We start from the raw sequence: 27,960 nt of genomic DNA on the forward strand, positions 1-27,960 counted from the left end.
CATGCGCCCCCCGGCTCCTCCCTTGCCATGCTCGGGCTCTGCGGCTCCTGGGAGTGTGAGCCACCGCCGTCGCCCCTCCCACAGCAGGCTCAGGGCCCCGCGCCCCAGCGGCTCACACTCCCGGGAGCCGCAGAACCCAAGCGCGGTGAAGGGGGAGCCGGGGGGCGCGCCTGCCGCCAGTCTGGGGTCCCGGCTGCTGGCCTGGGGTTCCATTCACTCAGCCGGCAGCGGGCTGAGCGGGACCGGCGGCCGGGACCCCGGCTAGCAGCTGCATGCCAGGCAAAATCGGCACGCGTGCCATAGGTTGCCGACCCCTGGTCTAAAGAATCTACATGAGGAACAAATCTTTAACATTGGACCCTTCAATCTAGCACAGGAAGGTCTAACATGATCCAATGATTGGAAGTTGAAACTAGACAATTCAGACTGGAAATAAGACATGAATTTTTAACTGTGAGGGTAATTAACCACTGGAAAAACGTACCAAGGGTCGTGATGTGATTCTCCATCACCGACCATTTTTAAAACAAGATTGGATGTTTCTCTCCAAGATCTGCTCTAGGAATTATTGTGGGAAGTTCCATGGCCTGTGCTAGAAAGGAGGCCAGACAAGATGCTCACAAAAACCTGTAGGAGAACACTTCAACCTCCCTGGCCACACAATAGCAGATGTAAAGGTAGCCATCTTACAGCAAAAAAACTTCAGGATCAGACTCCAAAGAGAAACTGCTGAGCTCCAGTTCATTTGCAAATTTGACACCATCAGATCAGGATTAAACAAAGACTGTGAATGGCTATCCAACTACAGAAGCAGTTTCTCCTCCCTTGGTGTTCACACCTCAACTGCTAGCAGAGCACCTCACCCTCCCTGATTGAACTAACCTCGTTATCTCCATACTGATTTATACCTGCCTCTGGAAATTTCCATTACTTGCGTCTGATGAAGTGGGTATTTACCCACGAAAGCTTATGCTCCAATACTTCTGTTAGTCTTAAAGGTGCCACAGGACCCTCTGTTGCTTTTTAAAGATGCTCACAGTGGTCCCCACTTCTGGCCTTGGAATCTGTGAACCTATGCCACTGCAACAGAGAGTCAGCATGTCTGTGGGAGAGGAGGAGTCCTGGCAAGAGGGGCAATGTGCATTTTCAAAACTTTATCATGCAGCATGGCAGCCTCCCATTATCCAGCTCCTAGCTCCCAGCACACACCGTTTGAAAATCTAGCTCGTTTCTCCAAATGAGTAAGGTGCATACTTGGATGCCCAGTTTTCATGTACGGCTTCTATAACTGCATGTGCAAATTGCATAATTATGAGCACAAATGGCCTAACTGTCCATTTGCAAATACAGTTACCTCAACTGCGCATACAATGATGTTGACTACACAAATGAATTGGGCATGTAAATACACACACATTTCTGCATCCAAACTACTGGAATAGCAGCAGCCCTTTCACACCAAGGCAGATCAGTTTCTACAGTAAGCAGAGGCTGGAGACTTGTTGAGGTATGTCTACTCTGCAAAAATGACCTGCAGCAGCAAGTCTCAGACCTTAGGTCAGACTCAGTCTCACGGGGCTTGTGCTACAAGGCTCAAAATAGCAGCATAGATATTTGGGCTCTGAGACCCACCTCCCTCTCCAAGTTTCAGAGCCTGAACATCTGCATTGTTATTTTTAGCCCTGTAGCACAAGCCTGAGTGTGACAGTCTGTACACCCCTATGCTCAGGGCCGGCTTTTTTGCCGCCCCAGGCAAAAAAGCCTCCGGCCGCCGCCCCCCCCCCCCCCGCGGGGGGGGGGGGGGCGCAGCCTGGGGGGGCAAAAAAGCCTCCGGACGGGGGGGCGGAGCCGGGGGGGGGGGGGGCGGCGAGCCCCGGCGGGGGCTCCGCTCTCCCGCCGGGGGGAGGGCGGCCGGAGCCCCGGGGCGAGGGTGGTGAGCCCCGGCGGGGGCTCCGCTCTCCCCCCGGCGGCCGGGGGCAAGGCGGGGGGGGGGCGGCCGGGGGCAAGGCGGGGGGGGGGCGGCGAGCCCCGGCGGGGGCTCGGCTCTCCCCCCCCCCCCCGGCGGCCAGAGCGCCGGGGGCAGGGCGGCGAGAGGGCGGCGAGCCCCGGCAGGGGCTCGGCTCTCCCCCCGGCGGCCAGAGCGCAGGGCGGCGAGCCCCGGCGGGGGCTCGGCTCTCCCCCCGGCGGCCAGAGCGCCGGGGGCAGGGCGGCGAGAGGGCGGGGAGCCCCGTTGGGGGCTCGGCTCTCCCCCCGGCTGCCAGAGCGCCGGGGGCAGGGCGGCGAGAGGGCGGGGAGCCCCGTTGGGGGCTCGGCTCTCCCCCCGGCGGCCAGAGCGCAGGGCGGCGAGCCCCAGCAGGGGCTCGCCGCTCTCCCCCCGGCAGCCGGGGGGAGGGCGCGGGGGCGGCCAGAGCGCCGGGGGGAGGGCGGCGAGCCCGGCTGTGGCCCCGCTCTCCCCGGCGGCCGAGCGCTGCGCCGCCCCCCTCCAGGTGCCACCCCAAGCACCAGCTTGGTTGCCTGGTGCCTGGAGCCGGCCCTGCCTATGCTCACTGTTTTTACAGAACTAGGATAAATTTTGTACAAAGTATGCTGAGGTATCATTTGAAAACTCCTAATTTGCTGATTATTGTCCTGGTATGTGTGGCAACACTGCATGTAAAGTTATAAGATTCCTCTGTGTGGTATTACTAAGACATCTTCCAAATCTGGGGGAGCAGCCACAAACCAGTTCCCCAGAGACAGAAGGCTAGCCAATGCCTCAGCCAGACGTCAACAAAATCAAATGGACTATCACCGGTGTAAGGTGGCCATTCTTTGGCAGGAAAGATGATGTGGCGAAAATCTACATCCTGACAAAGAAACAGCTGGGGGTTCCCGTCCACACAGACTTTCGGTCTCCTTTGAGAATCATCTCCACTGAGGTTCAGAAGAGAAAGAACTATAAAAGGAGAGAACAGACACCCCAGATTATTCCTTCCTTTCTCTCTACCCATGCCATACACAACCGCCTGAAGAACAAAGGAAGCAACACTGGACTGGAGGAGGGATCCAGACAGCTGCAGCAGCACAGGAGCCAGCAAACACAGCTGTAAACAGAGGAGTTTGCAAGGGGAATACTATGAGAACCAGGCAGAGGAACAGACAGGCTAGTGAAGGGAGTGTGTGCTGTTCAGGCAGTGTTGTGGTGCTCATTGTGGGTTTGTTTTGCTGTGGGTGGTGGAGTTTTGGGTTGGTTTGTGTTTCCCGGACTAACAGGATTTAGGTGGGAAGGCTATGACAGATACGGAGGGAGCAGTGGTAGTGACCCGAGCAGTGGAAGACACGATGAAGATGACTGGATATGGAAGCGGCGGTATGTACATAATCCTGGAGGGGGTACCTGAAAAGAGTTTCATCTGCATGAAGTGCTGCCTGATAGAGCTGATGGAAGAAAAGATCAGAGGATTGGAGATGCAGGTGGAAACTCTGGTTGAGTTTAGAAGGGGGTTCGAGCAGATGATGGAGCAAAGACATGAGGAGGCTGAAGGGAAAAGCTCAGACCTGCAGATGGAAGCAGGACCAAAGAACTCTGAGGGGAGACTGCTGGGTGAGGAAAGTGGACAGTGGAAGCATGTGACTAAGAGAACCAGGCAGAGGAAAAGACAGGCTAGTGAAGGAGAAATAGAGCTCAGGAACAGGTTTGCGGAGTTGGAAAATGAAGAAGGGGCACAGCAGGTGGTCACTGAAGGTGAGAGGGCAAGGAAGAAGAGAAGAGCAGCTAGTCCTATAGGAAGAAGGGAAGAGTCAATGGAGAACACCAAATATGAGCCCCAGGAGGATACGGGATGGGTTGAGGAGGATTGCAAGGCAGAATAGGAATCGAGAGGACTTGCAGCCAGAAGGAACAGGGGATAGACGAGAGAATCGCACCATCACCAGGAAAAGGCAAGTCTACATGATTAGGGACTCCTTAGTGAGACGAATAGACAGGCCTGTAACCAGAGCGCATCCAGAGAACAGAAGGGTGTGCTGTCTGCCGGGTGCTAAGATGCTGGATGTGGACCTGAGGCTGAAGAGGATCATAATGGGAGCGGGAAAGAATCCCCTGATTGTCCTTCATGTGGGAACAAATGATACGGCTAGATTCTCGCTGGAACGTATCAAGAAATAAGAAGGGATGGAATGGACAAGACAGAGTCTGTCTGGGCAAAAATCACATTGGGGAAGAAAGCTACTAGAGCCTTCTCTGAGACAGTGCTTGGGGTGTGCTATAGACCACCGGGATCTGATTTGGATATGGATAAAAACCTCTTTAATGAAGTAAATACTAATGGGAATTGCGTGATCATGGGAGACTTTAACTTGCCAGATATAGCCTGGAGGACAAGTGCTAGTAATAATAATAATAGGGCTCAGATTTTCCTGGATGTGATAGCTGATGGATTCCTTCACCAAGTAGTTGCTGAACCAACGAGAGGGGATGTCATTTTAGATTTGGTTTTGGTGAGTAGTGAGGACCTCATAGAAGAAATAGTTGTAGGGGACAACCTTGGTTCGAGCGATCATGAGCTAATTCAGTTTAAACTAAATGGAAGGATAAACAAAAACAGATCTGTGACTAGGATTTTTGATTTCAAAAGGGCTATGTAACGGGGTGGTTACCTGCTCCTGCCCTGAGGGGTTTAAAACAGCCCTGGAGGAGGGCTGTGGAAGGGCAAGATGCCTGGGTTGATTGGGAGGAAGCAGGCTCAGCTGGGGCCATGCCCCCATCAGGGCCCAGCTAGCCCTATAAAGGCTTGAGCCAGAAGCTCAAGCAGACAGTCTCTCTCTGCGTTCAGAGAGAGAAGGGCCTGGCTGCAGGGAGCTTAACCAGGTATCTGGAGTGGAGCAGGGCTGGGGAAAGGCCAAGGGAGCTGGGGAGCTCCAGCCTAGGAAAGCCCCAGGCTGCAGGTCTGGTAAGGCCCATTAGGTACTGGGTTGCAGGGGGCAGCCCACGGGTAGCCAGAGGCAGAAGGTCCAAACCCCTTTGCCTGTGATGTGTGGCTTATACACTGCAGTCTGCCCCAGTGAGTGGGGGCTAGATGAGGACTGGCAGTAGCCAAGACTCATTTTCCAAAAAGGAGCGCACTCTGCAGGCCAGCAAGAATTTTTAATGAATCTGTAAACTCGGGGGTTGTACTGTATGATTGGAGAATGGCTAACATAGTTCCTATTTTTAAGAAAGGAAAAAAAGGTGATCCGGGTAACTACAGGCTTGTTAGTTTGACATCTGTAGTATGCAAGGTCTTGGAAAAAATTTTGAAGGAGAAAGTAGTTAAGGACATTGAGGTCAATGGTAATTGGGACAAAATACAACATGGTTTTACAAAAAGTAGATCGTGCCAAACCAACCTGATCTCCTTCTTTGAGAAGGTAACAGATTTTTTAGACAAAGGAAACGCAGTGGATCTAACTTACCTCAATTTCAGTAAGGCATTTGATATGGTTCCACATGGGGGAATTATTAGTTAAATTGGAAAAGATGGGGATCGATATGAAAATTGAAATGTGGATAAGGAACTGGTTAAAGGGGAGACAACAACGGGTCATATTGAAAGGTGAACTGTCAGGCTGGAGGGAGGTTACTAGTGGAGTTCCTCAGGGATCGGTTTAGGGACCAATCTTATTTAATCTTTTTATTACTGACCTTGGCACAAAAAGTGGGAGTGTGCTAATAAAGTTCACAGATGACACAAAGCTGGGAGGTATTGCCAATACAGAGAAGGACCGGCATATCATACAGGAAAATCCGGATGACCTTGTAAACTGGAGTAACAGTAATAGGATGAAATTTAATAGTGAAAAGTGCAAACCATGCATTTAGGGATTAATAACAAGAATTTTTGTTATAAGCTGAGGACTCATCAGTTGGAAGTAACAGAAGAGGAGAAGAACCTCGAAGTATTGGTTGATCGCAGGATGACTGAGCCACCGATGTAATATGGCCGTGAAAAAAGCTAATGCAGTCTTGGGATGCATCAGGCGAGGTATTTCCAGTAGAGATAGGGAGGTGCTAGTACCATTATACAAGGCACTGGTGAGACCTCATCTGGAATACTGTGTGCAGTTCTGGTCTCCCATGTTTAAGAAGAATGAATTCAAACTGGAACAAGTACAGAGAAGGGCTACTAGGATGATCCAAGGAATGGAAAACCTGTCTTATGAAAGGAGACTCAAAGAGCTTGGCTTGTTTAGCCTGACCAAAAGAAGACTGAGGGGAGATATGATTGCTCTCTATAAATATGAGAGGGATAAATACCAGGGAGGAAGAGGAATTATTTAAACTCAGTACCAATGTGGACACAAGAACAAATGGATATAAACTGGCCGTCAGGAAGTTTAGACTTGAAATTAGACGAAGGTTTCTAACCATCAGAGGATTTAAGTTCTGGAACAGCCTTCCAAGGCGAGCAGTGGGGGCAAAAGACATATCTGGCTTCAAGACTAAGCTTGATAAGTTTTATGGAGGGAATGGTATGATGGAATAGCCTAATTCTGGCAATTAATTGATCTTTGACTATTAGCAGTAAATATGCCCAATGGCCTATGATGGGATGTTAGATGGGGTGGGATCGGAGTTACTACAGAGAATTCTTTCCTGGGTGTCTGGCTGGTGAGTCTTGCCCACATACTCAGGGTTTAGCTGATCACCATATTTGGGGTCAGGAAGGAATTTTCCTCCAGGGCAGATTGGCAGAGGCCTGGGGTTTTTTCGCCTTCCTCTGCAGCTTGGGGCACAGGTCATGTGGGATTCTCTGCACCTTGAAGTCTTTAAACCATGATTTGAGGACTTCAATAGCTCAGACATAGGTTAGGGGTTTATTACAGGAGTACGTGGGTGAGATTCTGTGACCTGTGTTGTGCAGGAGGTCAAACTTCTGACCTTAAAGTCTAGGAGTCTATGAAATTCAGCCTGCAAGACTGCTGTAACATGGGGTGAGAGAGACCTTTGCTTTGAATTCACTTAGCTTAAGTTAGATATTATTTGGGTTTTACTTTTATTTTCTTGTAACTAATTCTGACTTTCATGCCTCATGGATAATCAATTAAAATCTATCTTTTGTAGTTAATAAATTTGTTTTGTTATCTAAACTAGTGTGTTTGCACTGAAGAGTTTGGGAAACTCCATTTGGGATAACAGGATTTGTGCAAATCATTTTCTATTAATAAAATGACAGACTTTATATGAGCTTGTATTGTCCAGAAGTAAGCAGGGCAGTACAAGACATACATGTCTGGGGGAAGTCTGGGACTGGAAATTTGCTGGTGTTGCTCTGCAGTGTAATTCAAGGGTGGCTGACTACAGCACTCATATACTATGGCTGGGAGTAACTTACCTGCTGGAGGCTTTGTGGGGGTGACCAGGAGAGGTAAGCTCCCACAGCAAAGCAGTACAAAAGGCACCCCAGGGTGGAGAACTGAGGGGACACAGCTGTTCATCAGTCCAGACTGTACCCTGGGTAATGTAATACAACTGACCTAGGCTCTAAGACTTGCTGTGGCAGGTCTTTTTCTTGCAGTGTAGATGTCCCCTGGAGGCAGCAGTTATTCCTCTCAAGGATTGTGATAGGGCCGCTTAACACATGCGTCTCACCAAGGAAGGGTGGCACCCCACAGAAACTTCACAGCACTGGAGATGGATGCAGTTACAGAAGGGTGTGAGGGTCTGCCCTGGGTGCCAAGGGAAAGCCATATGCACCACATTGGATCCCAGCAAGCAGAAAAAACAGTTACTCACCTTCTCGTAACTCTTGTTCTTCGAGATGTGTTGTTCATGTCCATTCCAAGCAGGTGGGTGTGCGTCGCGTGCACGCCAGCCGGAAGATTTTACTATAGCAGCGTCCGTAGGGTCGGCTTTGGCGCCCCCTGGAGTGGCGCCTTCATGGCGCTGTATATAGGGGCCAGCCGACCCTCCACCCCCTCAGATCCTTCTTGCCGACACTCCGACAGAGGGCGGGTATTGGAATGGACATGAACAACACATCTCGAAGAACAACAGTTACGAGAAGGTGAGTAACCGTTTTTTCTTCGAGTGATTGTTCATGTCCATTCCAAGCAGGTGACTCACAAGCCCGAACCTAGGCGGTGGGGTCGGAGGTCACTGCAGACTGGAATACTGCGCGGCCAAAGGCAGCATCATCTCTGGCCTGGTGCGTGATGGCATAGTGCGCTGTAAAGGTGTGGATTGAGGACCAGGTGGCCGCTCTACAAATTTCCTGCGTCGGGACCTGGGCCAGGAACGCAGCGGAAGAGGCCTGCGCTCTCGGAGTGGGCCGTGATAGGCGGGGCTGGTATATCGGCCCGACTGTAGCACTTCTGGATGCAGGTTCTGATCCAAGCTGAGATTCGCTGTGACGAGACCGGGAACGCTTTCATCCTGTCGGCCACGGCGACAAAAAGTTGGGTTGATTTCCTGAAGGATCTTGTCCTTTCGATATAAAACGCGAGAGCCCTGCGAACGTCCAGGGAATGCAGCCTACGCTCCTTCGCAGAGGAGTGCGGTTTCGGATAAAACACCGAAAAATGTCTTGACCCATGTGCAATGGGGAAACCACCTTAGGGAGGAACGCTGGGTGCGGCCTGAGTTGGACCTTGTCCTTGTGGAAGACGGTGTATGGAGGTTCAGATGTTAGAGCTCTGAGTTCCAACACTCTCCGGGCTGATGTGATAGCCACCAAGAACGCGACCTTATATGAAAGATAACAGTGAGCACGAAGCCAGCGGCTCGAAGGGGGGGGCCTGTGAGGACGGACAAGACTAAATTGAGGTCCCAAGCAGGGACGGGTTGACAAATGTGCAGGAACAACCTGTCAAGGCCCTTGAGGAAGCGACCAACGAGTGGGTTTGCAAACACTGAGGTACCCCCCGCTCCAGGGTGGAACGCCGAGATGGCAGCAAGGAATACTCAAACCGAAGAGAGTGTCAGTCCCAGGTGTCTGAGATATAGTAAATAGTCCAGGATAAGAGGGTTCGGGGCGAGCAAGGGAGCATGACCCCATTGTGTGGCCCAAAGCGAGAAGCGCTTCCACTTGGCCAAGTACGTGGTCCTTGTTGAAGGCTTCCTGCTGCGAAGAAGGACCTGCCTGACCTGATGAGAGCATTGCATCTCCACGGGGTTTAGCCATGGAGCATCCAGGCTGTAAGGTGGAGTGACTACAGGTTCGGGTGAAGGAGGCGACCGCGATCCTGTGTGATCAAGTCCGGTAGTAGGGGCAACCTGAGGGGCACCCGCATAGACATGTGCAGGAGAGACGTGTACCAGTGCTGGCGCGGCCACGCAGGCGCTATCAGGATGAGCCAAGCGTGATCTCTGCGGGCCTTGAGGATTACTCTGTGAACCATGGGAATCGGGGGAAAGGCGTAAAATAGCCCGTCTGCCCAAGAGAGGAGAAAGGCATCTGTTAGAAACCCCGGACTGCGTCCCATGAGGGAGCAGAATTGACGACACTTCCTGTTCTCGCTGGAGGCGAACAGGTCCACCTGGGGATGACCCCAGAGCCGGAAAATTGAGAGTACTATATCCCAGCGGATAGACCACTCGTGACCCTGGAACGAGCGGCTGAGGGCGTCCGCAAGCCCGTTGTGCGTCCCCGGGAGGTAGGACGCTGTCAGGTGAATTACGTTCTGTACGCAAAAGTCCCATAATGCGAGGGCCTCCCAGCACAGGGGAGAGGAGCGAGCACCACCGTTTGTTGATATAGAACATTGTTGGAGTGTTGTCCGTGAGGACAGAAACGCACCTGCCTGCCAGCTGGGATTTGAAGGCTATGCATGCGAGGCGCACCGCTCGTAATTCCCTGACATTGATGTGCAATGAAAGATCCTCTCGTGACCAAAGGCCTTGGGTTCTGAGGCCGCCCAGATGTGCACCCCATCCCCGATCCGATGCGTCCGTTACCAGAGATAGGGAGGGTTCGGGGTCTAGGAAAGGCACTCCCGCGCAGACCTCCTGCGGGTCGAGCCACCACTGAAGGGAATCCAACACCGGCCGAGGTAACGTCACCACTGATTCTAGGGAGTCCCTGACTGGCCGATAAACCCCTGCCAACCAGGACTGGAATGGGCGCAGTCTGAGTCTGGCTTGTCTCACCACGTAGGTACATGCCGCCATGTGCCCTAGTAATTTGAGGCAGTTTCTTGCTGTGGTGGTCGGGTAACATTGGAGGCAGAGAATAATGTTGGACATAGTCTGGAATCTGGCCTCTGGGAGATATGCCCTGGCGTGTGTCGAGTCCAGAACTGCCCCTATGAATTCGATTTTTTGGGTTGGAGATAGTGTGGACTTGGCCTCGTTGAGTAAGAGGCCAAGCTCGAGGAAGGTCTACCTAGTAAAGACCACCTGAGCCTCCACCTGCGCCTTGGTCCTGCCCTTGATGAGCCAATCGTCCAGGTAGGGAAACACCTGAATCCCCTACCTGCGCAGGAAGGCTGCCACGACTGCCATGCACTTCGTGAAGACCCTTGGGGCTGCTGACAGACCAAAGAGCAGAACCGTAAATTGTAGATGAGCATTGCCCACGAGAAACCTGAGGTAACGCCTGTGCTGAGGGATTATCGCAATGTGAAAGTATGCGTCCTTTAAGTCGAGAGCAGCATACCAGTCTCCTGGATCCATGGAAGGAATGATGGAGGACAGGGAGACCATGCGGAACTTGAGCTTCTTTACAAACTTGTTGAGACGCCGCGAGTCCAGAATAGGTCTGAGGCCCCCTTTCGCTTTCGGTATTAGGAAATAGCGAGAATAGAAGCCCCTGCCCTGTAGCTCCTGAGGAACCTCCTCTACTGCCCCTGATGCAAGGAGGGACTGAACTTCTTGAAGTAGAAGTTGCTCGTGAGAGGGGTCCCTGAAGAGGGACGGGGAGGGGGGAGAACTGGATAGAATATCCCCTCTCTACCGTGCGAAGCACCCAAGCGTCCGATGTGATCCGGGCCCACGCACGATAGAAGGGGGACAGACGTGACGAGAAGGTAAGGTTGGACGGATCCAGGGTTCTGACTGGGAGATCGTCCTCGACCAAGCCATCAAAATGGTGGTCTAGGCCCCTGTGTAGGCCTTGGTTGGGCAGATGACTGGCCAAAGGGCTGCTGTTGTTGCCTCCTCCTGCCCGTCCTTGTCCTTCTGCGCAAGGCATCCCCTCGATTTTGAGGCTGGTACGGCCGTGGGGCCTGTGGTGGCCTGAACTGCCTACGCTGGGTGACCGGGGTGTGTAGGCCTAATGAACGGAGGGTGATCCGTGAATCCTTTAGGCTATGAAGCCTCTTATCAGTCTTCTCCGAGAAAAGCGTGGGCCCTTCGAAGGGGAGGTCTTGGATCGTTTGTTGGACCTCATGAGGGAGGCCGGAAACTTGAAGCCAGGCTCCGAGCCTCATGACCAGACCAGTCGCCAACATGCAGGAGGCTGAATCGGCCGCGTCCAAGGCCGCCTGGAGGGAAACCCGGGTAATCAATCTCCCCTCTTCAACCAGGGCTGAAAACTCGGTTCGCGACTCCTGTGGAAGGAGGTCTGCGAACCTAGACAAAGCCGAGAACGTGTTGTGTCCATACCGGCTCACTATGGCTTGCTGATTGGCAATGCGCAACTGCAGGCCCCCCGTTGAATATACCTTGCGCCCGAACAGGTCCAACTTTTTGGCCTCTCTATTTTTGGGGGTAGCTCCCTGAAACCCTTGGCGTTCCCTCTGGTTGGCCGCATCTACCACTAGGGAGTCCGGGGGAGGGTGTGTATAAAGATGTTCATAGCCCTTGGATGGAACAAAATAGCGCCTCTCAGTCCTTTTAGCCGTAGGGGCCAATGAGGCTGGAGTTTGCCACAAGGTGCGGGTTGTGTCCGTAATGGTCTTTATGAGAGGTAGGGCTACCCTGGATGGGCCCGATGGGGTCAGGATGTCCACCACCAGATCTGTATCCACCTCGATCTCCTCAGTCTGGATCGAGAGGATTTGGGCTGCTCGAGTAAGCAGCTGTTGGAGGATCCTATTGTCCTCTAGGGCCGGTGCCGCTGAAGTTCCCGCTACTGCCTCATCCAGAGATGAGGAGGAAGAGATCCCCTGAAGAGGGCCTTCATCTACCCCCTCTCCCTCTATGAGGGCCTGCGGCACACGGTACTCAGGCTGCGCGGCCAGTGCGGGCTCAGGCTGCGGCACTGCGGCCGGTACCGGGGTCAACACCGAGCAACGAGGCATGCTGGACGGTGCCTGCGGCATTGGAGCAAGGTCCCCGTCAGTGCCGTTGTCTGGCTAGGCGGTGCTGTGTCCCTTTGTGGCACACTCCTGTCAGACGGCGGTGCCAGTGGTGGTGGCATTAGCGGCAGGGCCACCGACGTCGAAGAGACAGATGCAGCTCGTGAGCGGGGTCCATACGCCTGACCCACTGACTGGTGGTAGGCCCACAGCGTCCAGAACGGCCACTCGGGGGGCGGTTGCCACTGCTGCTGCCACTGCGGTGGGTACGGTTGGGTACTCATACGCGAGGACGATCGCCTACTCCATGATCTGTTAGAGCGGTACGAGTCCACCTCCGAGTCCAAAGTCTCGGAGTAGGAGGACATAGGAGGCGCGGTACCCACTGTCGCCGGAGAGGGTGCTGTCTGCACCGGTGCTGCTAGAGTGGCGCAGCATGGGGAGCGCAGCGAGAGCATTGCCGGTTTGCCCCTAGATTGATAATGGGGTCGAGTGGTAGCCGGAGGTTCTCTGCACCGGTGCGGCGATGCCGGCACCGGGAGGCTCAAGAGGTCTGAGGCGGCCTCAAACGCCTCCAGCGTTGATGGGAGGCGCACTTCCTCCATCATATCCGGGGATCTAGGCCTGTCCGGACTCGACCGTACCCTCTCCGGGGCGGGAGTCAACGGGATGGCCGAATGGGTCTGCGGCGCGGACTGTCCTGTAGCACTCGTGGACGGCGCCGGCCCTTTAGAGTCCCGGTGGGGGGGGGAGTGTTCCCTCACAGGCCTCGTCTTTTTAACCGGCACTGGCGATGGGGAACGAGGTCTCATCGAGGCCGGTTTCTTGTGTGCCGACTCTCTCCGGTGCCGGGGTTTGGGGTCCTTGGCCTCACGACTTATCGCCGGTGCCGGGGTACTGCACACCAAGGATGAAGTGCTGGGTGCCGGCTCGGTAGGCCCGGGATCTGATTGCGGCCGCAGGGCCGCCTCCATTAGGAGGACTTTAAGTCTCTGCTCTCTATCTTTGAGAGTCCTGAGGCGAAAAGCCCTGCAGATACTGCACCTATCTCTTTGGTGGCTCTCCCCTAGGCACCTTAAGCACGAAGAGTGCGAGTCACTCTTCGGCATGAATTTCCCACAGTCCCGGCAGAGTTTGAACCCTGGGGACCCAGGCATGCCCCAGCGGGGCGACTAAAACTTGGGGAAACCCCCCCCCCAACTACTATCTAACTAAGCTAACACTAAACAACAAACTAACTAACTATTTACAACAACGACGGAACACTGCCACGATTGCTGAAGAGCAAGCAAAGTTCCAGCTAGCCGTCACCGGCGGTAAGAAGGAACTGAGGGGGTGGAGGGTCGGCTGGCCCCTATATACAGCGCCATGAAGGCGCCACTCCAGGGGGCGCCGAAGCCGACCCTACGGACGCTGCTATAGTAAAATCTTCCGGCTGGCGTGCACGTGGCGCGCGCACACCTGCTTGGAATGGACATGAACAATCACTCGAAGAAGAACTGCTGTGTCATCAACAGTAGCTGGGGGGGCCCATATGGAGCGCTTCACCCCAGCCCACCAGGATACTGCTTTGTCTGTTTATACTGAGGGCTCCGGTCTTTCTCCTGCCACCTCTCCCCCCCTCCCCCATACACACACATATACCCTGTGATGGGGAGAAGAGGCATGACCTGTCCTGTCCCTGGCAAGGAGTGCTGCTGCTGCTTTGGGGCCCCGTCATTGGTCCCAGACCAGCCACCATGGGAAACCACTGCCCTAGGGACTATGCAGTGGCCTTTCAGAAAGCAGTGGGGGCACCTCAGCCCAGAAGCCACCACCAGAGCGGGCAATAACTGTCCCTTTGTCCCGAGCAGAGACAACTGAGTGTGCGGGGCCAGCAAGCCAACCCCCATGCACACCAAGGGCCTGGCTCAGCTCTCCCAGCAGTCGTTCTGTACCTGCCAGCCCAATGCCTTTCACTAGCATTGCATTCACTTAAGGCTAAAATAGTCTGACCTCTCATAGGCCAGTGGAATGACTCCAGCCAGAACCAGCCCCATTGCTATTCATCAAGCAAGTCCCCTCAAACAAGAAGAGTTTGCTGTGGTACAAGATTACAGAGGACAAGTACAGCAGCTTGCTTCGTGCTCACAGGTGAAGTCTTGATGCTGACAAACCCAGTCTGCCTGACACAGAGCAACACCCCACCTTGCCAGCAGGTGCTGGGAAAGAATGCAGTGGGTTCTGCTGAGTCATTGGTGCACGCAGCTTGCAAACCAGCTAGCTACCAGGGAGGTGCGAGCAGCTCTCCAGAGAGAAAAAGATCTGGGGTGTGAGCAGAGCAGCCCTGAGTGTGGGAGAACAGCAGAGCAGAATAGCTCAGCTGATGTCCTCTTATGGCCAATAAAGCCAGACTCCAGAAAGGAGATGAGTTTATAACTAGGGTCCTACCAAATTCACGTCCATTTTGGTCAATTTCATGATCATAGGATTTTTAAAAACATCAATTTCATGATTTCAGCTATTTAAATCTGAAATTTCACAATGTTGTAATTGTAGAGGTCTTGACCCAAAAAGGAGTTGTGGGAGGGTCACAAGGTTACTGTAGGGGGGTTGTGGCACTGCTACCCTTACTTCTGTGTTGTTGCTAGCGGCAGCGCTACCTTCAGAGCTGGGCAGCTGGAGAGTGGTGGCTGCTAGCCCGAAGCCCAGCTCTGAAAGCAGAGCTGCCGCCAGCAGCAGTGTAGAAGTAAGGATGGCCTGGTATGGTACTGCCACCCTTACTTCTGCACTGCTGCCTACAGAGCTGGGCCCTCAGTCAGCAGCCGCCACTCTCCGGCCGCCCAGCTCTGAAGGCAGCGCAAAAGTATGTGTGGCAACACCGCGACCCCCTAAAATAACCTTATGACCCCCTGCAACTCCTTTTTGGGTCAGGACCCCCAATTTGAGAAATACTGATCTCCCCCATGAAATGTGTGTTTACCCTATACTATACAGATTTCATGGGGGAAGACCAGATTTCACAGTCTGTCATGCGTTTTTCATGGCCGTGAATTTGTTAGGGCCCTATTTATAACTCTTCCCAGCATGTGGACTCAGTTTTGGACTAGGCTGGAAAAGGCATCTGCTCACAGGTTGTTACAGGGGGGTTAAATTATTTTTAATCTGACCAACTGAAAAATTTCTGGAGTGGAGCGGGACTGATTGAGAGCTGCCCAAGAGGGCATAAAGCTGCATGTGAGCTTACAAAATCCTAACAGGATCAAATCATCTCAGAACAACAGAGTTAACACTTAGAAAGGACTTTACTTCCCATTGCAGATGTTTTTAAACTGTAAGCCCTTGAAATTCTTTGTTGACGTTACATATTGAACTGGGGTTGTCTCCCACAGACATGAGGTCCCTCCCCTCTACCCCATCACAGACCCTGCTCTCCACACAAAGGGAAGACACCATGACTTGGCCATAGATGAATTCAAGATAAAAAAATACTGCCGGAGACATCCATATGTCACAAAACATGCTCTTGCTTTTCCACACCTATGGCTCCATCCTCCCCACCCTGGTGCACAGGCCAGGCCCAACATTCACATTTAAAATCAAGTTTTTTTCAGATTTTTTTGACTTTAAAAAAACCAAACAAACCAGTTTGACACAATGGCTGAGGACAGGCCCTGGACATGGCTCAAATAACTTTCCAGCGCCAGCCACCCACTGCTCCGCAAAACCAGATGGAATGCTGCACTGAGTTGGATTCCACAGCTATTTCAGCAGCCTCAGTGCAGCATGGCTTCAGCAGCTACTCAGCATTCCTGGGGTGCCTGGGGTTGGGGTTTAATGAATGCAAGACTGAAGCCAGAGAGAGGGCTGGGTATGAAAATAACATAGTACTATCCTTGCATCCACCCCACCCTGAGAAAAAGCAAGCAAGAATCACGGCCAAGAACTGCACTATGATGAGAAACAGCCTGTGATTCCATGGAATATCAGATGCTCACTTGGTGCCAGCATGGCTGCTGGACAGCAAGCAGTGCAAACTCTGGGCGACGGGCACAGCTGATGGGCACAAATAGGTTCATGCTAGCCAGCCAATAAGGAGCTGCTTTTCCCCAGATCTGACTGTACAATGAACAAGAAAGCAGAAGGAGAGAGAGAGAGAGAGAGAGAGAGAGAGAGAGGCAGAACACAGCCAACCATAGGAGAGAAAACATACTACAACTCATCCACCAAGCCAGGGAAGAGAAGGCCCAGAGAGAGAGAAGAGACTTTGGGAAGGCATGACAGAATCAGGGCGCAACCAGCCTTCCAGCACACTAAACACCAGTGCAGGCTAAAGTCTCCCCCACGGAAACTTGTCCATCAACTCCTGGAACGATGTGTGTCCAGATACAAAGACTGGCTTCAGATTGAGCAGTACGAAATAGAGAGTTGCTCACTCCAACTCAGTCTCCAGCAAGCTATTACAACCTCAAGAAAGGCATATCAAGCCCTACCTACCTCTTCCTTGCTCCCCAAAGGGCATTCTTTTCACCCCTTACAAAGCCCTGAGAATCATGCCTCCAACGCCAAAGGCTGGATGGGGCAACCCTCAAAGCCCCTTTGGGCCACTCCTTAACTTCCCAGAAGGGGTTGCAATGCTAGGCTCACACCAAGTAGGGACACTGACTGCCCCCGAACTCCCCGGCCTGCCAGCACTAGAAGCAAGAGGCAATGGCCCCAGCCCTGAATTGAACCCAGCTTTCTTAAGTCCAACCCCTCCCTAGCACAGAGGTTCTCAGGCTCCAGTCAAGCACAGTTACATGCTGGGCATCCCAACCTGGAAAGAGACTATGGGGCACTCAGCACCCCAAACACACTTTAGGGGCAGTAGTTCAGTTACAGAATCTACCTGTATATTTCAACAATACCAATTAATTGTTAATGAAGGTGAGAGCTCTAATTATTTTAAACCAACAGGTCCAGGAACCCAAGCTGGGCTAGTGCACTAGAGACGAGACCTGACACTAACTAGGCAGAGGAAGAGGGCTCTCTGGTACCGCTCCCTGATGAGTGCAGGCAAAGAGCAAACAGAGCCTCAACAGGGAAAAGGTACACAAGGCCTTGCTACACTTTCACAGTTCCATTCATTCAATGCAATTAGCAGCACAGGACGGAAAGGGGCTTTCAAACCAGGGATTTTAGCCTGACACTTGCCCTTGTAAAGCAATTTTAAAAATAAAGTCTGGTGCCCCCGAATTCACACTAGGGAAATATGGATTCTGAACATCTGATACCCAAAGGCAAATGCACACAAGTCACTGCCTTTTCAACAACACACAAACACAAATGATTCTTCCCAGGCCCCTGCAGGCCAGCTCCATAGTGCAGGGAATAGTATGGGGAATACGGTCTTGTGTAGATGGGGCAGGGGGAGAGGAAAAGTTGACATTTAAAGTAACTAAGGCTGGTTTAAGACAGCTCTGCCAATTACTCCTGAGGGAATTCTGCGACACTGCGCAAGAGCGGAATTAATGTCCCCTGCAGATTTTTTTTTTTTTTTTTTTTTTTTTTACACACACACACAAAGATTCTAAATGGGGGAAGCAAAGGGAATCTGCAATTACACCTTTCTCTCACCAGGTGGTAACAGAAGAGAAGGCAGTGGGCTTATGGGCCAGAGCAGCCAGCCACCACAGAGAAGGAGGGGGAAAGGCTGCCTTCCTCACAGCACCTTGCCCATGGGGCCAGGTGAGGAGGGACGGGATATGTGGGAGGATGGATAGAGTGGGTCACACAAGGCTGGGGTTCAAAAGGGCTAGGAGGGCACAGACTGGGGCGGGGGCACAGGAGCTAATGAGGTGACAGCACTGAGCCAAGGGCTGAATGGGAGCAGGGATGCAGGGCCACATGCGGACAGGAGGGAGAGGTGGTGAAGGGAAACATGGGGATGGGGGGGTGCAGGGCCACAAGGGGACAGAGGCAGCTAGGCCTGGCTGAATGGGAGAGACTAGGGGTCAGCCACAGTCTGCACAGGGGAGGCTCCCCAACTCCTTAACCCCCCCCCCAAAAAAAACCTGTTCCCTACTTCTCCCACCCACATCCAACAACCCCCCAGGTTCACCCCTAGACTCCTTCCCAGCAATTATTTCCATCTCCCTCAGCTCCTCTGTTACCCCTGACTCCCTGAAGCCTTTGCACTGCTTCTGAGAGGTGCGGAAAATACATTTCTATATTATAGTTTAAAGGAATTAGTACTCAAAGATCAGTATTAATATACCTAGTAAGGAATCTATTGGTCAAAACATATTTCCTGAATTTTTTTGTTGTCTGTATGGTTACAGACATACTTGCTGACTGGTATTTTGACAAAAATTATCAAAATAATTGAAACTGGAATGATTATATTATGTTATTATGACAAATAAAATGTGTCGAATTTTGCAAAATTTTAAAATATTGTGCACATCATTTTCAGGTGCAGAATTCCCTCACGAGTAGCCATTGTTCCTTGTCCTAGGCTTTCCACACAGAACCTTGTTCTTGGCTTATTTCTGATGAAATCTTTGCAGGTCACCTTTAAAACCCTCATGAGAGCTTTAAAACTACTTTACAGGCTGCAAAATTAGTTGTGCCCATAAAGCTGTTGATGTGCTTTATGGCAACATTTAAATGCCAATTCAGAAATCTTACTTCTTCAGTGTCCAACCAGTGACAAGGAGCATCCATTCTCAGACACCACTGAGCACCCTGTCCTTCCCTTAGCTACTCAGGGACACCTGAGTATTACAGTGCTGATTAGCTCCAATCATTTCCACTGCTACCCCTCACTTCCACTTCACAAGATTTTAGAAGAACGTGAAAGTTGCAAAGTCAAGCACTCAAATCAGAAGCCAGGAAAAAAGTCAGATTTAAAGTTGCCCGTGCACTCTTAACTCCGCCCCCTCTGTGCCGGTGTTTTACGAAACAGACATGCCTTCAATAACACTGAAAGCCTGTAGCAGTTCTAGAAATAGAATCCATCTCTCGTGGGTTTAAGTCCAGTTCCTTACCCACAAGAACACCCCTTCTTTTCTTGCGATCCTCTGCTTTTTTCACTGTCCATCCTGTGGATAGAATGAGGCAGGGGTGTTTATGTGAGGAAAGACCGTTCTGTTCTACACATGCAGATGAGGGCTGCATTAGGACTGCAAGAACATTTCCTAACCTTTGAGTGCTTGACTTTGCAACATTAATATTCCTTTAACATATTATGTTATTTCCTAAGTTTTTTAAAAAGCAAACTGGAAAAAAAAAATTGTCCTGTAGAACCATAATGACCTCCTACATAGCTCATTAGCAAGGTGGGAACCAAGGACCTGTAGAGCGACAGTACAACCTCTACTGATCAAGCTAAAAGAATAACTGATAGCAGTAGTAGACTACCCTTTTGAAGACCAGCTACTTGAGGGGAACACAACATGCAAATTTTAAACAGCAAACTTCTTTAAAAGCTTGATTGAGCATGTGTGAATGTTGATTTTCAGAGGCTTATAGCATGGACAAATCTGGATGAATTTTCATAAGGACAGCAAAAGGCACCTCCCTGACCCCAGGACAACACCTCTGCCATATATTGTGTTTTCCCCTAATCTTGGTCTCAGAAATGACAACCAGTTTTGTTGAAACTTTACAAAAACCAAAACAAAATCAACAGTCTGAAGAAGAGCAAACATGGACATTTTCAGCCCAAAACAATTAAAGCTAGGAAAACTTATAATTAGGGCTCTCGATTAATCGCAGTTAACTAAAAAAAAATTAATCGCAATTTTACTCACACTGTTAAACAATAGAATCCCAATTGAAATTAAATATTTTTGGATATTTTTCTACATTTTCAAATATATTGACTTCAATTACAACACAGAATACAAAGTGTACAGTGCTCACTTTATATTATTATTTATTACAAATATTTGCATTGTAAAAATGATAAACAAAAGAAATAGTATCTTTTAATTCACCCATATAAGTATCATAGTGCAATCTCTTTATTGTAAAAGTGCAACTTACAAATGTAGATGGTTTTTGTTACATAATTGCACTCAAAAACAAAATAATGTAAAAATGTAGAGACTACATGTCCAGTCAGTCCTACTTCTTGTTCAGTCAACTGCTGAGACAAACAAGTTTGTTTACATTTACGGAAGATAATGCTGCCCCTTCTTATTTACCATGTCACCTGAAAGTGAGAACAGGCATTCGCATGGCACTTTTGTAGCAGGCATTGCAAGGTATTTACATGCCAGATATGCTAAACATTCATATGCCCCTTCATGCTTCGGCCAACATTCCAGAGGACATGCTTCCATGCTGATGACGCTCATTAAAAAAAAAAGTGTGTTAATTAAATTTGTGAATTAACTCCTTGGGGGAGAATTGCATGCCCCCTGCTCTTTTACCTGCATTCTGCCATATATTTCATGTTACAGCAGTCTAAGCTGATGACCCAGCACATGTTGTTCATTTTAAGAACACTTTCACTGCACATTTGACAAAACGCAAAGAAGGTACCAATGTGAGATTTCTAAGGATAGATACACCACTCAACCTAACGTTTAAGAATCTGAAGTGCCTTCCAAAATCTGAGAGGGTCAAGATGTGGAGCACGCTTTCAGAGGTCTTAAAAGAGCAACACTCGGAGGCGGAAACTACCGAACCCGAACCATCAAAAAAGAAAATCAACCTTCTGCTGTGGAATCTGACTCAAATGATTAAAATGAACATGCATCAGTCCACACTGTTTTGAATCATTATCAAGTAGAACCTGTCATCAGCATGGACGCATGTCCTCTGGAATGGTGGTTGAAGCATGAAGGGACATATGAATCGTTAGCACATCTGGCACGTAAATATCTTGCAATGCCGGCTACGACAGTGCCATGCAAATGCCTGTTCTCACTTCCAGGTGACATTGTAAACAAGCAGCAGGCAGCATTATCTCCTGCAAATGTAAACAAACGTTTTTATCCCAGCGATTGGCTGAACAAGAAGTAGGACTGAGTAGACTTGTAGGCTCTACATTTTTGCATTGTTTTATTTTTGAATGCAAGTTTTTTGTACATACAAATGTACAATTAAGTTCAACTTTCATGATAAAGAGATTGCACTACAGTATTTTTAATGGGGGAATTGAAAAAATACTATTTATTTTGTTTTTTTACAGTGCAAATATTTGTAATCAAAAATCTAAAGTGAGCACTGTACATTTTGTATTGTGTTGTACCTGAAATCAATATATTTGAAAATGTAGAAAACATCCAAAATATTTAATAAATGGTATATTATTGTTTAACAGCATGATTAATCGCACGATTAATTTTTTTAATTGCTTGGCAGCCCTAGTTATAACAACTGAAAAGAGGGGTTTATAATGGGAAGTGTTGTGCCATGCTGCCAACTCCACTCATAATGAAATTATTTTAAAAACAGGTAGGAAGAGGGACAGCACTTAGACTGTCCCAACTGCTACAGGTGACCAGCTTGAGATATATTAATCATTAAAAAGCAGTGGGAAATCACCCAGGGTTACACGCCCCTGAAGAAGGCTTGACAGCTAAGGAGGTGATGGGACACACCAGCTCCAGTCCAGCATAAGCCAAGTCATACCCATCTGATGGCTGTCTAGAACAAATAATCTGGTAGGTTCTCAAATTTAATTCCTAGAGGATATCACAGAAATCTCCATTACAACTGGCAGTCTCAGCAAGATAGGCATCACACAGCTAACTCCTACCTCACCTTAGGCCTCTGAGTAGCCTGGATAGTTGCCAAAATAAATACCCAGCAGAAGGAACCCTCTGCCAGGTAATGACAGTGGAGTGGAAACCAGCACAACACACCTACATATAAGTGACAGCCCTGCTGCTTTAGAGTCCCTGGGGGATAACAGCCTAGGATCTCTCACCCAGTCTCTGCCCTGCATAAGTATTTATACATCAACAAGGTCCTAAAACAAAGGTGACCAAAGTGCAGCTCATGGGCCCACAGTCACACAGGATCCACAGTGCAGCTCTCACCTGGAGACACAGCCAGTCCCAAATTTGACTCTGAGCAACCTCCACTGGGAGCTCCCCATAGTATACATCTCCAAGTCAGTCATGAGGGCAGATTCAAGACATTTTAGTCTCTGCAGATTGGGCCCAGTCCTTGATGTTGATAAATTGGAGTGGGTTCAGAGAAGAGCTAAGACAATGATTAAAGGATTAGAAAACATATCTTATCGTCACACAGTCAAGGAGCTCAATTTACTTAGCTTAACAAAGAGAAGGTTAAGGGGTGATTTGATTACAGCCTACAAATACCTACATGGGATAAAATGTTTAATAACGGGATCTTCAATCTAGCAGAGAAAGGTCTAACATGACCCAATGGCTGGAAGTTAAAGCTAGACAAATAAAAACTGGAAATAAGGAAATGGTGAGAGTTCACCGATCCCTGGATCAATTTAGCAAGCGCTGTGGTGGATTCTCCATCACTGATGATTTTTAAATCAAGATTGGATGTTTTTCTAAAAGATCTGCTCTTAGAATTATTGTGGGGAAATTCTATGGCATGTACTATACAGGAGGTCAGACTAGATGATCACAGTGGTCCATTCTGAATGAAATGGTCCCTTATGCTTGAATAAGCAAAGAGTTGGTAACCAACCACTAGACCAGGATGGGGACAGTGATTGTAAAATGCTGGGGGAGATTAGAGAGGCTACAAAAACAGAAAACTCAATAATAAGGGGATAATTGAAATACCCCAATGTTGACTAGGAACATTTCATGTCAGGATGGGATGCAGACATAAAATTTCTAGACACCATTAATGACTACTTCTTGATTTAGTCCTGAGTGGAGCATAGGTTCTGGTCCAAGAAGTGACTATAGATGAACTGCTTGGTAAGAGCAACCATAATGTAATTGAATTTAACATCCTTGTAACTGGGAAAATATCAAAGAAGCTCACCAGAGTAGCATTTAACTTCAAAAAGGAGAACTACACAAAAATGAGGAAGCTAGTTAAATGAAAATTAAAAGGAACAGTCACAAGAGTGAAATGCCTGCAAGCTGCATGGAAACTTTTTAAACACACCATAGTAGAGGTTCAAACTAAGAGGACCAAAAGAAAGCCACAACCATGGCAAAAAGAAAAAAGAGGTAGTTAGAGGCAAAAAGGCATCCCTTTAAAAACTGGAAGTCAAATCCTACTGAGAAAAACAGAAAGCAGCATAAACTCTGGCAAGTCAAGTATAATTAGGCAGGCCAAAAAAGAAGAACAGGCTGAGGCAGAGTGTTGGGCTCTGGGCCAGAAATGAGGGGTTCAGGATGCCGGAGAGGGCCCCTGGCTGTTGCTGAGGGGTTCGGAGTGCAGGAGGGAGCTCTGGGCTGGGACTGAGGGTGTGAGGGCTCTGGCTGGAGGTGCGGGCTCTGGGATGGGGCTAGGGATGAGAGGTTTGGGGTGCAGGAGTATGCTCTGGGTTGGGATCGAGGGGTACAGGGGGTGGGAGGGGGATCAGGCTGGGGCAGGGGGTTGGGGCCTGGGAGTGGGGCAGGTGTGCAGGCTCCGGGTGGCACTTACCTCAAGCAGCTCCCAGAAGCAGCTGCATGTCCTCCCTCTGGCTCCTATGCGGTTCCTGGCCAATGGGAACTGCAGGGCGGCATTTGGGGCGGGGCAACGTGCGGGACATGCCAGCTGCTTCCCAGGAGCCATGTAATGCGAAGGCTAGCAGGGAGCCTGCCAGCCTTGCTGTGTGGCACCATAAACTGGACAGTCAACGGCCCGGTCAGAGCCGCCAGGATAGCTTTTCAACTGGGTGTTCTAGTCCAAAACTGGACACTCAGTCACCCTAGTCCCAGATTGAGGTGGCAATAGAGGAGGTTTTGGAACAAATTGATAAACTAAACAATAGTAAGTCACCAGGACCACATGGAATTCATCCAAGAGTTTTGAAGAAACTCAAATATAAAATTGCAGAACTACTAACTGTATTATATAAACCTATGGCTAAAATCAGCCTGTGATTCGAGGCTAGCTAATTGACACCAATTTTTAAAAAAGGCTCCTGAGGCGATTCTAGCAATTAGAGGCTGGTAAACTTAACTTTAGTACCAAGCAAACTGATTGAAACTATAAGAACAGAACAGAACATGATCTGTTGAGGACAAAAAGTCAACACAGCTTTTGTAAAGAGAATTCATGCCTCACCAATCTATTGGATTTCTTTGAGGGTGTCAACAAGCATGTGGATACGAGTGAACTAGTGGACTTGGACTTTCAGAAAGCCTTTGACGAAGTCCTTCACCAAAAGCTCTCAACCAAGTAAGCAGTCACAGAATAAGAGGAAAAATTCTCTCATAGATCAGTAACTGATTAAAAGATAAGAAACAAAGAACAGGATTAAATGGTCCGTTTTCACAATGGAAAAAGAAACAGCAAGGTCCCCCAAAGATTTGTACTGGGATCTGTGCTTGTTCAACATATTCATAAATGATCCGGAAAAGGAGGTGAAGAGTGAGGTGGGAAAATTTGCAGATAATACTAAATGACTGAAGATAAGTAAGTCAAAAGCTGACTACAAAGAGTTACAAAGAGATCTCACAAAACTGGGTGACTGAGCAATAAAATGGCAGATAAAATTCAATGTTGGTAAGTGCCAAGTAATGCACATTGGCAAACATTATTCCAACTATACATACAAAATGATGGGGTCTAGATTAGTTGATCTTGGCAGATAGTTCTCTGAAAACATCTGCTCAATATGCAGCGGCTGTTAAAAAAAAGCTAACGGAATGTTAGGAACCATTAGTAAAGGGATAGATAAGACAGTAAATATAATGCCATGGTATGCCCACACCTTAAATACTGCATGCAGTTCTGGTCACCCCATCTCAAAGATGATATATTAATTAGAATTGCAAGATGTACAGAGAACAGCAAAGAAAATGATTAGGGATATGGAACAGCTTCCACATGAGAAGAGATTAAAAACAGGGTTTTTTCAACCTCTCTCTTTCTGAGGCCCCCCTGCCCCAATATGCTATAAAAGTTCCACAGCCTACCTGTGCCACAACAACTGTTTTTCTGCATATCCAGTACATTAAAAGCCAGAGCCAGCATTAGAGGGTAAGAAGCAGGCAACTGCCTGGGGCCCCACACCACAGGGGCCCCATGAAGCTAAGTTGCTTTGGCTTCAGCCCCAGGCAGCAGGGCTCAGGCTTCAGCTTTCTGCAAGTCTAACGCCGGCCCTGCTCTCTGGTTTATTTTGGCGGATCGCCTGAAATCTGCTTGCAGCCTACAAGGGGACCCTGAGCCCTTGGTTGAGGGCTGCTGATTAAAAAGACTGGGACTGTTCGGTTTAGAAGAGAGACAACTAAGGCGGGGTATGATAGAGGTCTAGAACATTAAGAATGGTGTGGAATTAAAAAAAAGTGTTATTTACCCCTTCATATAACACAAGAACCAGAGGTCATCCAATGAAATTAACAGGCAGCACATTTAAAATATAAGGAAATACTTTGTCACACAACACAGTCAACCTGTGGACCTCACTGCCATGGGATGTTGTGCAGGCCAGAAGTAAAACTGGGTTAAAAAAAGAATTAGATAAGTTCACAGAGGATAGGTTCATCAATGGTTACTAACCAAGATGGTCAGGGACGCAACCCCGTGCTCTGGGTGTCCCTAAACCTCTGACAGCCAGAAACTGGGATTGGACAACATGGGACAAATCACTCAAACTGCCCTGTTGTATTCATTCCCTCTGAAGCATCTGGCACTGGCCACTGTCAGAAGACAGGATACTGGCTCGATGGACCATTGGTATGACCCAGTATGGCCATTCTTATGTTCTTAGAATATGAGGGTTGGAAGGGACCTCAGGAGGTCATCTAGTCCAACCCCCTGCTCAAAGCAGGACCAATCCCCAACTAAATCATCCCCGCCAGGGCTTTGTCAAGCCTGACCTTAAAAACCTCTAAGGAAGGAGATTCCACCACCTCCCTAGGTAACCCATTCCAGTACTTCACCACTCTCCTAGGGAAAAAGTTTTTCCTAATATCCAACCTAAACCTCCCCCACTGCAACTTGAGACCATTACTCCTTGTTTTGTCATCTGCTACCACTGAGAAATAGTCTAGATCCATCCTCTTTGGAACCCCCTTTCAGGTAGTTGAAAGCAGCTATCAAATCCCCCCTCATTCTTCTCTTCTGCAGACTAAACAATCCCAGTTCCCTCAGTCTCTCCTCATAAGTTATGTGCTCCAGCCCCCTAATCATTTTTGATGCCCTCCGCTGGACTCTTTCCAATTTTTCCACATCCTTCTTGTAGTGTGGGGCCCAAAACTGGACACAGTACTCCAGATGAGGCTTCACCAGTGCCAAATAGAGGGGAATAATCACATCCCCTCGATCTGCTGGAAATGCTCCTACTTATACAGCCCAAAATGCCGTTAGCCTTCTTGGCAACAAGGGCACACCGTTGACTCATATCCAGCTTCTCATCCACTGTAACCCCTAGGTCCTTTTCTGCAGAAACTGCTGCCTAGCCACTTGGTCCCTAGTCTGTAGGGGTGCATGGGATTCTTCCATCCTAAGTGCAGGACTCGCACTTGTCCTTGTTGAACCTCATCAGATTTCTTTTGGCCCAATCCTCTAATTTGTCTAGGTCCCTCTGTATCCTATCCCTACCCTCCAGCGTATCTACCACTCCTCCCAGTTTAGTGTCACGTGCAAACTTGCTGAGGGTGCAATCCATGCCATCCTCCAGATCATTAATGAAGATATTGAACAAACCGGCCCCAGGACCGACCGTTGGGGCACTCCGCTTGATACCGGCTGCCAACTAGACATGCAGCCATTGATCACTACCCATTGAGCCCAACTTTCTATCCACCTTATAGTCCATTCATCCAGCCCATACTTCTTTAACTTGCTGGCAAGAATACTGTGGGAGACCGTATCAAAAGCTTTGCTAAAGTCAAGGAATAACACATCCACTGCTTTCCCCTCACCCACAGAGCCAGTTATCTCATCACAGAAGGCAATTAGGTTAGTCAGGCATGACTTGCCCTTGGTGAATCCATGCTGACTGTTCCTGATCACTTTCCTCTCCTCTAAGAGGTTCAGAATTGATTCCTTGAGGACCTGCTCCATGATTTTTCCAGGGACTGAGGTGAGGCTGTCTGGCCTGTAGTTCCCCGGATCCTCCTCCTTCCCTTTTTAAAAGATGGGCACTACATTAGCCTTTTTCCAGTCATCCGGGTCCTCCCCCGATTGCCAGGAGTTTTCAAAGATAATGGCCAATGGCTCTGCAATCACATCCACTAACTCCTTTAGCACCCTCGGATGCAGTGCATCCAGCCCCATGGACTTGTGCCCGTCCAGCTTTTCTAAGTAGTCCTGAACCACTTCTTTCTCCACAGAGGGCTGGTCACCTCCTCCCCATACTGTGATGCCCAGTGCAGTAGTCTGGAGCTGACCTTGTTCGTGAAGACAGAGGCAAAAAAAGGATTGAGTACATTAGCTTTTTCCACATCCTCAGTCACTAGGTTGCCTCCCCCATTCAGTAAGGGGCCCATACTTTCCTTGACCTTCTTGTTGCTAACATACCTGAAGAAACCCTTCTTGTTACTCTTAACATCCCTTGCTAGCTGCAACTCCAAGTGTGATTTGGCCTTCCTGATTTCACTCCTGCATGGCTGAGAAATATTTTTATACTCCTCCCTGGTCATTTGTCCAATCTTCCACTTCTTGTAAGCTTCTTTTTTGTTTTTTAAGATCAGC

General features: G+C 49.4%; 1 protein-coding gene across 1 annotated transcript in view; it reads right to left on the reverse strand.

The window, feature by feature from the left end:
• Positions 1-27,960, reverse strand: part of CHD6 (chromodomain helicase DNA binding protein 6) — a 195,416-nt gene that overhangs the window by 143,422 nt on the left and 24,034 nt on the right. The window contains exon 2 of the mRNA XM_065414628.1: positions 19,203-19,256. The gene's annotated coding sequence lies outside the window, so the exon portion shown is untranslated. The remainder of the gene's footprint in view (positions 1-19,202; positions 19,257-27,960) is intronic.

This window comes from Emys orbicularis, chromosome 12 (assembly GCF_028017835.1).
Source record: "Emys orbicularis isolate rEmyOrb1 chromosome 12, rEmyOrb1.hap1, whole genome shotgun sequence".
Lineage (NCBI taxonomy): Eukaryota > Metazoa > Chordata > Testudines > Emydidae > Emys > Emys orbicularis.